This window comes from Microtus ochrogaster, chromosome 6 (assembly GCF_000317375.1).
Source record: "Microtus ochrogaster isolate Prairie Vole_2 chromosome 6, MicOch1.0, whole genome shotgun sequence".
In the NCBI taxonomy this organism is placed as follows: domain Eukaryota; kingdom Metazoa; phylum Chordata; class Mammalia; order Rodentia; family Cricetidae; genus Microtus; species Microtus ochrogaster.
The window spans coordinates 7,638,313-7,647,846 of NC_022013.1; the positions used below are offsets into that span (position 1 = coordinate 7,638,313).

Genomic DNA, 9,534 nt, shown 5'->3' on the forward strand with positions numbered 1-9,534 from the left:
GATTCTCATGTTTATCACAGCAAATCTGTAGTGTGACCCTCTCCAAACTCTTTTCATAAATATTTGTTATCTTGAGCCTGTTTTCTGAGCTAATATGTCAAATCTACATTCATATACGATGTCACATGCACGTTCCAAGAGTTTCAGTGTAATTGTGCTAAATAGTTTTACATCAACTTGGCACAAGCAAGAGTTGTCTGAGAGGAGGGAACCTCAGTTGAGAAAATGTCTCTGTAAGACCCAGATATAGGATATTGTCTTAGTTAGTGGTTGATGGAGGAGATTCCAGATCATTGTGGGTGGTTCCATCCCTGGGTTGTTAATCTTGGGTTCTATAAGAAAGCAGCAGACTGAGCAAGTCATGGAGAGCAAGCCAGTAAGCAACACCTCTCCATGTGCTTTGAATCAGCTCTTGCATCCAGTCTCCAACTGTGCTTGAGTTCCTGTCCTTATGTCCTCTAAAACTGGATTATTATCTAAAAGTCATAAGCCAAATAATACCCCATCCTTCACAACTTCCTTTTGGTCATGGTATTTTATTTCTGCAATAGAAATCCCAACTAAGAGAGTAAGTATTTCTTAAGTTTTGATGTACAGATGGGATTGTGATAATTATCACTAAGAAATGTTTTAGCCAAATTGTGTTCTGCTTAAATATACCTATAACTCCCCAGTGTCAGACTGCAGAAGTCCAAACCAACAGGTACTACAGAGTTATATTGAACCAAGCTTCTTCTTGCCTCATACAGATCAACACTCAGTTGGCAATGGTGTTTATAGACCATCACAAAAGAGCATGAAGCTTCATCACTTAAGATGATGAAGGGTTTACTTGGGATTCACATTTAATTTTTCTGTTTGCAATTACTTCATTTCAGGCTCTGTGACCCTTTTATGTGAAGTGCTCAGACTCAGTCATAGTAGGAATGATGCAAATTTACACTGATCAACTTTGCTGAGATATAATTCATGAAGGTCTTGGGTTCAAGTGGGACAGTGAGATGGAGTATCCTTCATTGAAAGATTCACTAGAAGAATTACTAATGCCTCCGACAGCAGACACATCATGGCAAGAGCTTTGAGCAAGATTCAGGTCCATGGTGGAAGTATAACATCCCCTATACATTTCAGAAGGAGTTGGAGTTTCTGCACCAGTGAAGATATGTAGTTCATAGTAGAGATTGAAGTCTGGCAGTCTCCTGCTGGCTTGTGGCAGGGAGGAGTCTCTGGGGACTATAATGTATAGTGAACTACACCAGTGTGAAGGGCAAGAGTTTAGAACAAGTTATTTTAGTTCTGGAAGCAAAATTGCTTTCATCTGGGGAACTGTCATTGTTCAACCAAATTGGAGCAGCTTTATAAGTCATTGTAAATAAGAGCATGAATGATTTTCTTCACACATTGGAACCAATGTTCACGAGGTCTGTAAGTCATTGCTGCCTTAGTCAGAAAGAGCCTGGATACAGTTGTAATAGAGGAGAGGTTTTCTGGGGCAATTCTAGGACTTCTGTGAGTCTAGTTCACTGATGTCATGTGCAGTGTGAATCCACAACTATGCCTCATTGTGTTGTCTCTGACAAAGAATTCTCCCTGGCAGAATCACAGTGAGAACATGTCTTGCTGCCTCACTGCTGGCTCAGTGCCGGAACCCATGATGCCCTACTCACATTTTTCCTTACTCATCTAGGTGGCATGACTTTTCAGGGGGTTCTAATATGGTCAGTAGAATTCCTATAAATATGATCTTAACACTTCGTCACAGCATTTTGGGGAATCCAAATCACCTTTTAGAGCTTTTAGAGCAGTGTGGCAGAAAATAACAAACTGAGGGTCACAGGTGAAACCAGCTTAGGCCACCCATCCTTAAAAAGGCAATTAAAACTCCCAAATTAATAGAGAAAAGGAAATAAAAAGAAGGAAAGGAGGCAAATTATAGGTGGCCACATAATAGAAAGAGGAACAAATTGATCCACATATCCTCCCAAACTCAAATCCATTTTTAGGGTCCTGAAGTGAGGTTAATTTAAGTACAGAATCAGACTCATCCTTTGTCTCATCTGTAAGGTTATTTTAAAAGTTGTCAGTATGTTCCCACTGTCCTGCATTTAGTCAAGGTGTTAGATTTTTGTTCTCCCATCATGACAGACAGCAATTTATTGGGGTCCATTATTTCAGTAGTCTTATATCCAAAATAAGGGACATATGCCTTTAGATTACCTTCATCATGCTAGGCATGTCACAGTGGCATGCCAAGTTTCCCTTCCAAAATTTCCAGTGTATCCCAGTGAGTCCATCTCTTTGGTATCAGCCTCTTACATCTCTGATCTTGGATTCTCCAGCCTCCTGCAGCTTTTTTTCCCTTCTCATGTTGTCCTCTTTGGTGCTCTGTGGATGCCTTATTTTAGCTCCTCTCTCTTGGGAATGATTTTCCTAGACCCACTTGGGCAGACTCTCTCTTCTGTGGCAGAAAAACAAGCAGTGCAAACAAGGGAAAGGAGTTGCTTTCCTGGGAGTCTTGTTGAAGCTTCTTGATCTGCTAAAAGTCAAGAATTCCAGCATAGCTAAGGACATGCTGACAACCTTTCCCCCTTGCAGCAATTACCTAGGAATCTCACTATAAACCCTTCATACAGGGAAAGGATGTGTCCTAACCCCTTTGTGCAACAACAGTGGACTTTAGCTTCAATTTGTGAGATTATAATCCTACCTAAATTACCTTCATAGTTTTCCCACATCTTACTTATCAAGAAAAAGAAGAAAAAAAAAGTTCCTTAGTTATCTTTGAAATGTACCTTTTCTACTAAGATCGTTTATGTGGTGAAAGTGAAGACTGCCTCTCCCTTGAAACCTGTGTGAACTCTTTGAGTATCTTAGTCTTTCTCTAGTGCCCCTCTCTCTTAATCCCCATGCTTACAATCTATGATGTCTTCTAATATACCATTATTCCCTTTCCAGGAGTCCACACCCATGCTCTCAGATGTGCTTTGTTCTTTCCCTGAGTACATTTCTGTTTTTAATAAATCCTAACTTGGCTTCATAATAATTCATGCTGAGGTTTGGTGTTTGTGCTATAGAATCCAATGATCTGGTTTTACCTAAATAAATGTTTCCAATAGATTAAGGGAATCTCCAAACTGCTGAAGGCAATGGTGTGGAACTGTACCTCTGTCCTTGCCATCCCTCACACTTAAGTGTTTATCTCACATCTGCTCCATGAAACATTCCCTAATAGCTCTCTTCAACTGAAACACACAGGAGCTAAGGCAATGATTTAACAGTTAAGAGTGTTAGGAGTCCTTACAGAGGACTAGAGTTCCACTCTCAGTACTTACAGAAGGTAACTCACAACCCCTGCAATTCCAGCTCTGTAGGATGTTATGCCCCCTTTTGGATCCACAGCCATTGTACTCACATATATGCAAGTGCTCATGCACACACATGTGCATAAACACATAGACACAAATAAAAATTAATCTTTAAAAAAAACTTGAAGCACACAGATGCTTGACATTTTACTAACAATTTATAGAGTTTAAAAATTTAAATCTGCTGTTTAATTCATCATTTATTTTTGTTTCTTTATAGGTAGACAGTAAGATCTTCACGGCTGGGACTAGCATCATATAATTTTGGCTTTCTGTTACTGCTCTGCTCCTGGGGTCTGAATCAAATGCCTGACACATGATGCCTTCGATACATATTTGTGACTTTAGTGAATACATTCAGATAGTTCTGTGCATACTAGTGCCAGTCATGTTTGTTTGTGAGGAATGAAGAACAGTAAAATCAACCCTAAATTTTTCTAAAAATCTAAGCTAGGAAACCAATGTTCCAAGATGATTCAATGAACCTCACATGATAAGTAAAAGATTCTGTCATTGGCCAATATGTGGTGAGAAGAAAGCAATCTCCATTTTTCTAGTCACATCACTGCTTACAGTTCTAACCATAGAAACATGAGCACAACAGTTTCCATCATCCCATATTGCATGGGACCTGAACAGACTCCCTGATACAGATCTTACAGCATTGCGTCTAAGTGTTCCCATGATTGCTTAGGTAATCATGACTGTATGTCAGATTCTGTTTGTGGTTTTGTTTTGATACAGGTTCTCACTACATAGCCCTTGCTGGGCAGCTCTCTAGGTAGAGTTCTAAGGCTGGCTTAGAACTCATAGATATCTGCCTGCCTTTCGCTGACACGTGTTGACATTAAAGTTATACATCACCATGCCCAGCTGTACTTTATTTATAACACCATTGACTCATCTCAGAACACATGGAACTGATAATTATTGCTCTTAGGCATCCTGGAATAATTTAATGTTGTAGTTTCTGAATGATTGTATTAAGCCATTGCCTGTCTGAAGCCTGACAAACAAGAACTGCACTAAGAAATACTGTCAAGAGAGAATAAAGAGTTTCACAGGGCAGGGTAAGATTTCTGTTTCTCTTAGCATGAATATTACTGGAGCTGTCACTGAGCATTCTGGCAGCATAGTATAGTTGGTACCAGACATGTCAAGCGAAATGGTGGAAGAAGCAAAAGACTATCCATGCATCTCAGTAGTAATGCAGTTAAGCTCCATTTTCTCAAGTAAAATGCTAAACACAGATTTTGAGTTCTTACTCCAGAGTTATGCTTTCTAACTACAATGAGAATTCTTTAAAAAGATAGCAAGGAAGATGCTTACATCATCACTGTGCACCCAACAATGGTCATACCCTTGTTACTGAAGCCTGACTACCTTTCAGTGTTCTTAGCTGATGATCAACTTTCTGTCCACTTGCAATCTTGAAGAGATGTATTTACACCAGGAAGACAAATCAGGACTAGAATTCCTGGTTGAAATCCAATAAATATTTTCAGGGAGTTTGAAATATATTGCTATATTTTTTCTTCCAAGAAAAATAATGCTACCCCCACCAAAGAGAGATGGAAAGTTTATTTTCACATATTTGCTGCATTGATTGTTGAGATGGGAAGCCAAGATGAAGGTGAAGCATCATTAAACAGTGGGCACATACGTGAAGCAGTATCTTGGATGAAAGTCATGCTCTTCTTTCTTTGCCATCAAAACATTAGCTAATATTTTTTTTTCTGAAAAAGATGCTCAGTTTATTGTCATGTGTGTGTATATTTCAGTACATACATGAAGGAGATATTTGATACTCATCTTTAATATTTGATTATAAGAACATGAGAGAGAGCAAGAGATCAAGCAAAAGTGCAGGCGTGCCATGGCACACGTGTGGAATGTGAAGGTCAGTTTCTCCTTCTACCATGTGAGTTCCAGGAGAGCTAAAGGTGTTCAGCATCCTCTCCATACCATATACCTAACACATTTCCTTGCTCCAGTGGTACATTTTCAGGTGAATTACAGTGCTTTGTTATTTTAAAAAGTAATTTAATACATACAGCTTTCCATTTCATGCAGACATTCATGTTACTACGTCTGAATAATATCAAGCTGCATTTCAATGAACCAAATACTGTCACCCGATGAAAGTATATAAAACTGTCAATTTTTTCAAGCCTGCATAGTTACTAAATGGTTCATTTTGTTTCATTTTTGCAATGTCTATTGAGGATAAATGAATCCCAAGTTTTTAAATTAAGTAATTTATTTTGAATGGGCTATGGATAGGGAAAGTGGAATGCCACAGTGTGCATGTGGAGGCCAGAGGAAAACCTGAGTAAGTATGTGTTTGCCTCTTGTGAATGCCATAGGCTCATAGTGAGTGACACTATTGTGCGCATGGATTTACTGGAGGAAATGTGTGCTGGGGGTAGGCCTTTGGGGTTTGAGAAGCCCAAATCAGGCCCAGGGGCACTCTCTCTTCCTGTTGTTGCAGGTCCATAGTTAGAACTCTATGCTCCATCTCCAGCACCATGTCTGCCAATGTGCTGTCATGTTTCCTTCCATGACCATTAAAGACAGAACTTCTGAAATGGTATGCTTTTCCCAAGTAAATGCTTTTCTTTATGAGGCTTGTCGTCATCATGGTGCCTCTTCATGGCAAGGAAACCCTACCTGAGACACCTCTCCTGTGTGGATCCAGGATCGTCAGGTGAGGCAGCAGGTGTATCTACCCTTTGAACCATCTCAATGAACTGGATTTTATGTTTTATTCCTACCTCCTTTCTTTTTCACCCACGACAGTGTATAAATTTAACCCCACTTTGGTTATTCCATTTATAAAATGAGGAGCTAGATCGCATTCAGCTGATGAGGCATGTTGAAGATTAAAGAAAAACTTCAGAGAAACATTTTTCTGGCATCCCTGCCCAACACTGGTCATGCTATATTGCTATTTCACATTCACGCTTTTGTGGTTTTCTATATTGTTTGTCCGGATTTTCTTTGGGATCATTTTCTTTTCTTACTGACTTATAATAGGTAAGTTTATATAATATGTTTCCTTTGTTATAGAAGTATAACAGCCTTTTATAATCTGTCACTTGGTTTAAATTTGATGTATTCCCTACATGGGAATTTTTAATGGTCATATAGTTAAACGTATTATTTTTTCTTATGGTTTCTGAATTTTAACTAATAGATTTCTAATACTTTTCTTAATGCATACATACAAAATATTTCATCTTAATAAAGTTACCTGCTCCTTAGGTTGCCATATTAATTTTGATTTACTAAAATATATTGGATAACCCAACTCTTATTAAATTTAAAATTCATGCTATCATGTTAAAAATCTAGCATTTAGATTTTGGAAAGTTGACTCAGCAGTTTCAGTCTGCACTGCTCTTGCAGAAAACCTGAGTTCATTTCCCAGTACTCATATCAGAGGGCTCACAATCACCTGCATTTGGTCACTCAGTGCATTTGGTCCCTCTTCTAGTCTCTAAATGATGCTATAAACTCACAGAGGCACAAAATACACCTAAGTTAAAACTAAGTAGACTTTCTCACACAGGTGTTTGTAATACCATCTCTTATTCAAAGCCAAAATGGAAAAGGAAAAGATTCATCAGCAAAATCATCATTAGACTTGTATTCCTGGGCAAGTGTTGCGGGCTGTGAACTCCCCAACCCTGAATTTCCTGTAAACAACTTGTTATGCTCAGAACTGCTCTGAGCATAACAACTTGTTTTTCTTTGTTTGCAGCTGCTCTGAGCACGAGACCCTCAGGAGTTCCTGGTGGCAGGGGCATGGTTTCTGGTGGGTTTGGCAGTGGTGTGGCTATCAGTTAAGGATCCATATATAAGCTGCCCTGGAACACAATAAAGGAGGCTTTCATGGAGAATTTAAGGATGACCCATGTCTCTGTCTCTGTGTGTCTCTATCTTCAGGCCCTTGCCCAACTTGTGAATGGTCCAGAAGTGAAGGCTATAGGTTATAGGCATAGTACCATAGTACATGTAGTACAGGACCATAGTACGTGTAGTAGCCTGGTTGCTCTAGGCAAGTCTACCACAATTGGCTAACTGATCTTCAAATCTGGTAGAATTGACAAATGAATCTGTCAGCCTGCCCCTAGCATCTATCCCAGCCCGCAGGCCTGGTCTGGACTCCAAATCCCAGCAGGCCACGTCCTGACCCCTCCCTGGGGATGGGGTCAGGACCACTCCCCAGGGTACTTAAGTGACCTCCCGAAAGAACATGTGGTCTCCCTTTCTTCCTCCTGGGGGTCACATTCCTGCGGCTTCCTGGTTCCCCCTTGGGACCACCCGAGAGTGCAAATCTCCCATTAAACCTGGATATTTCTTAATTTGGCATGTTTTTATTTGGCTTGATTAGGAATATTGCATCGGCAAGGAGCTTGTATTAAGAAATGTTCCTAACAGAATCATTGAGAAGTTTGAAAAGGAGGCTGCTAAAATGGGGAAAGGTACCTTCAAATATTTCTGAAAGTTGGACAAACTGAAAGTTGAGTATATAAATGGAATCACTATTGGCATCTCCTGTGGAAATTGAAGAACAGGAAATGTTATATGACTATCTTGATGTCCCAGGAGACAGAGAGTTTATTAAAGAGAGGATCACAGTCACATATCAGGCTGATCGTGCTATGCTGATTATTACTGCTGGTGTTAGTGAATTTGAAGCTGGATTCTTCAAAAATGGGCACACCTGTGAGCACTCCAGTAGGATTATAGACTGTGTGTGAAGCAACTAATTCTTGGTGTCAGCAAAATGGATTCCGTCAAGCTACTCTACAGCCTAAAGACATATAAATAAATAGTTTATGAAGTCAGCATCTACATTAAGAAAATTAGCAACAACCCTGACCCAGTAACATTTGTTTCAATTTCTGGTTGGAATAGTGACATCCTGGCATTAATTACTAATATGCCTTGGTTCACGGGATGGAGAGTCACCTGTAAAGATGGCGGTGTGACTACACTCAACCTGCTGGGAGCTTGGGATTCTATCTTACCATCAACCTGTCAAACTGGCAAGCCTTAAGGACTGCCCCACCAGAATGTCTATAAAATTGGTGGTATTGGCACTGTTCCTGTGGGCTGAATGAATATATATGTCCTCAAATATGACATGGCAGTTACCTTTCCTCCAGTCACTATCAAAATAGAAGTACAGTCTTCTGAAATGCATACTATGAAGCTTTGAGTGAAGCTCTTACTGGGGACGGTGTGTTTCTATATAAAGAACATCTTTCAAAGATGTTAGACATGGCAACATTGCTACATGCAGCCAAAATGACCCACCAGTGGAATCAGATGGCTCTGTTGCTCAGATGATTAGCCTGAACCATCCCAGGTCAAATCAATAATGATTATGCCATTGTTTTGGATTGTCACACGGCTCACATGGCATTAAAATTTATTGAGCTTAAAGAAAACATCACTTCTGGTAAGAGACTGGAGGATGACTCTAAATTCTTGAAATTTGGTGATGGAGACATTGTTAATATGGTCCCAGGAAATCCCATGTGTGTTGAGAGCATTGTTGACGCTCCTTCCGTGGGTTCTTTTTCTGTTTGTTTTGTTTCTGACATGAGGCAGACAGTTGCTGTGAGTGTCATCAAAGCTGTGGACAAGAAAGCTGTTGGAGCTGGCAGGGCCAACGAGTTTGCCTAGAAATCTCAGTAGGCTAAATAAATATTATCCCTAACACATACCACTTCATTCTGACTCAGTGATGGAAGGTCTCAAATCTGTTTGTCACCATTGACTATTTATGTTTAATAGTAAAAGACTGTTCAATGATAACAGCGTAACAGAGCCTTCAAAAGGAAAGGAGAATGTTTTGTGAGTCATTTTCTTTCTTTATTTGGCCAGGGACAGTTTTAAGTTATTTATTTTAAGAATCGGTACTTTTTAATGGAATAAATTTGCCCAAAAATTCATCACAGAATTTTGAGACCTATTAAAACAAGACTAATGATAAATAAATGCACAGAAATCCTTAAAAATCTCATGATTATGTTTTCAGATCTATATTTTGCTTGGAGTATTAACACTTCAATCAACACATTTTAGTTACTGCTAAAGTATAGTAGTATTTGCTATATAATAGATTAAAATGGCTTTAATTTAACCATCAAAAAAT

General features: G+C 39.3%; 1 pseudogene; it reads left to right on the forward strand.

Annotated features, from left to right (window-relative positions):
• The first annotated feature begins 5,241 nt into the window (after nucleotides 1-5,241).
• On the forward strand, nucleotides 5,242-9,083 carry LOC102002069 (annotated as a pseudogene).
• Nucleotides 9,084-9,534: the final 451 nt, after the last annotated feature.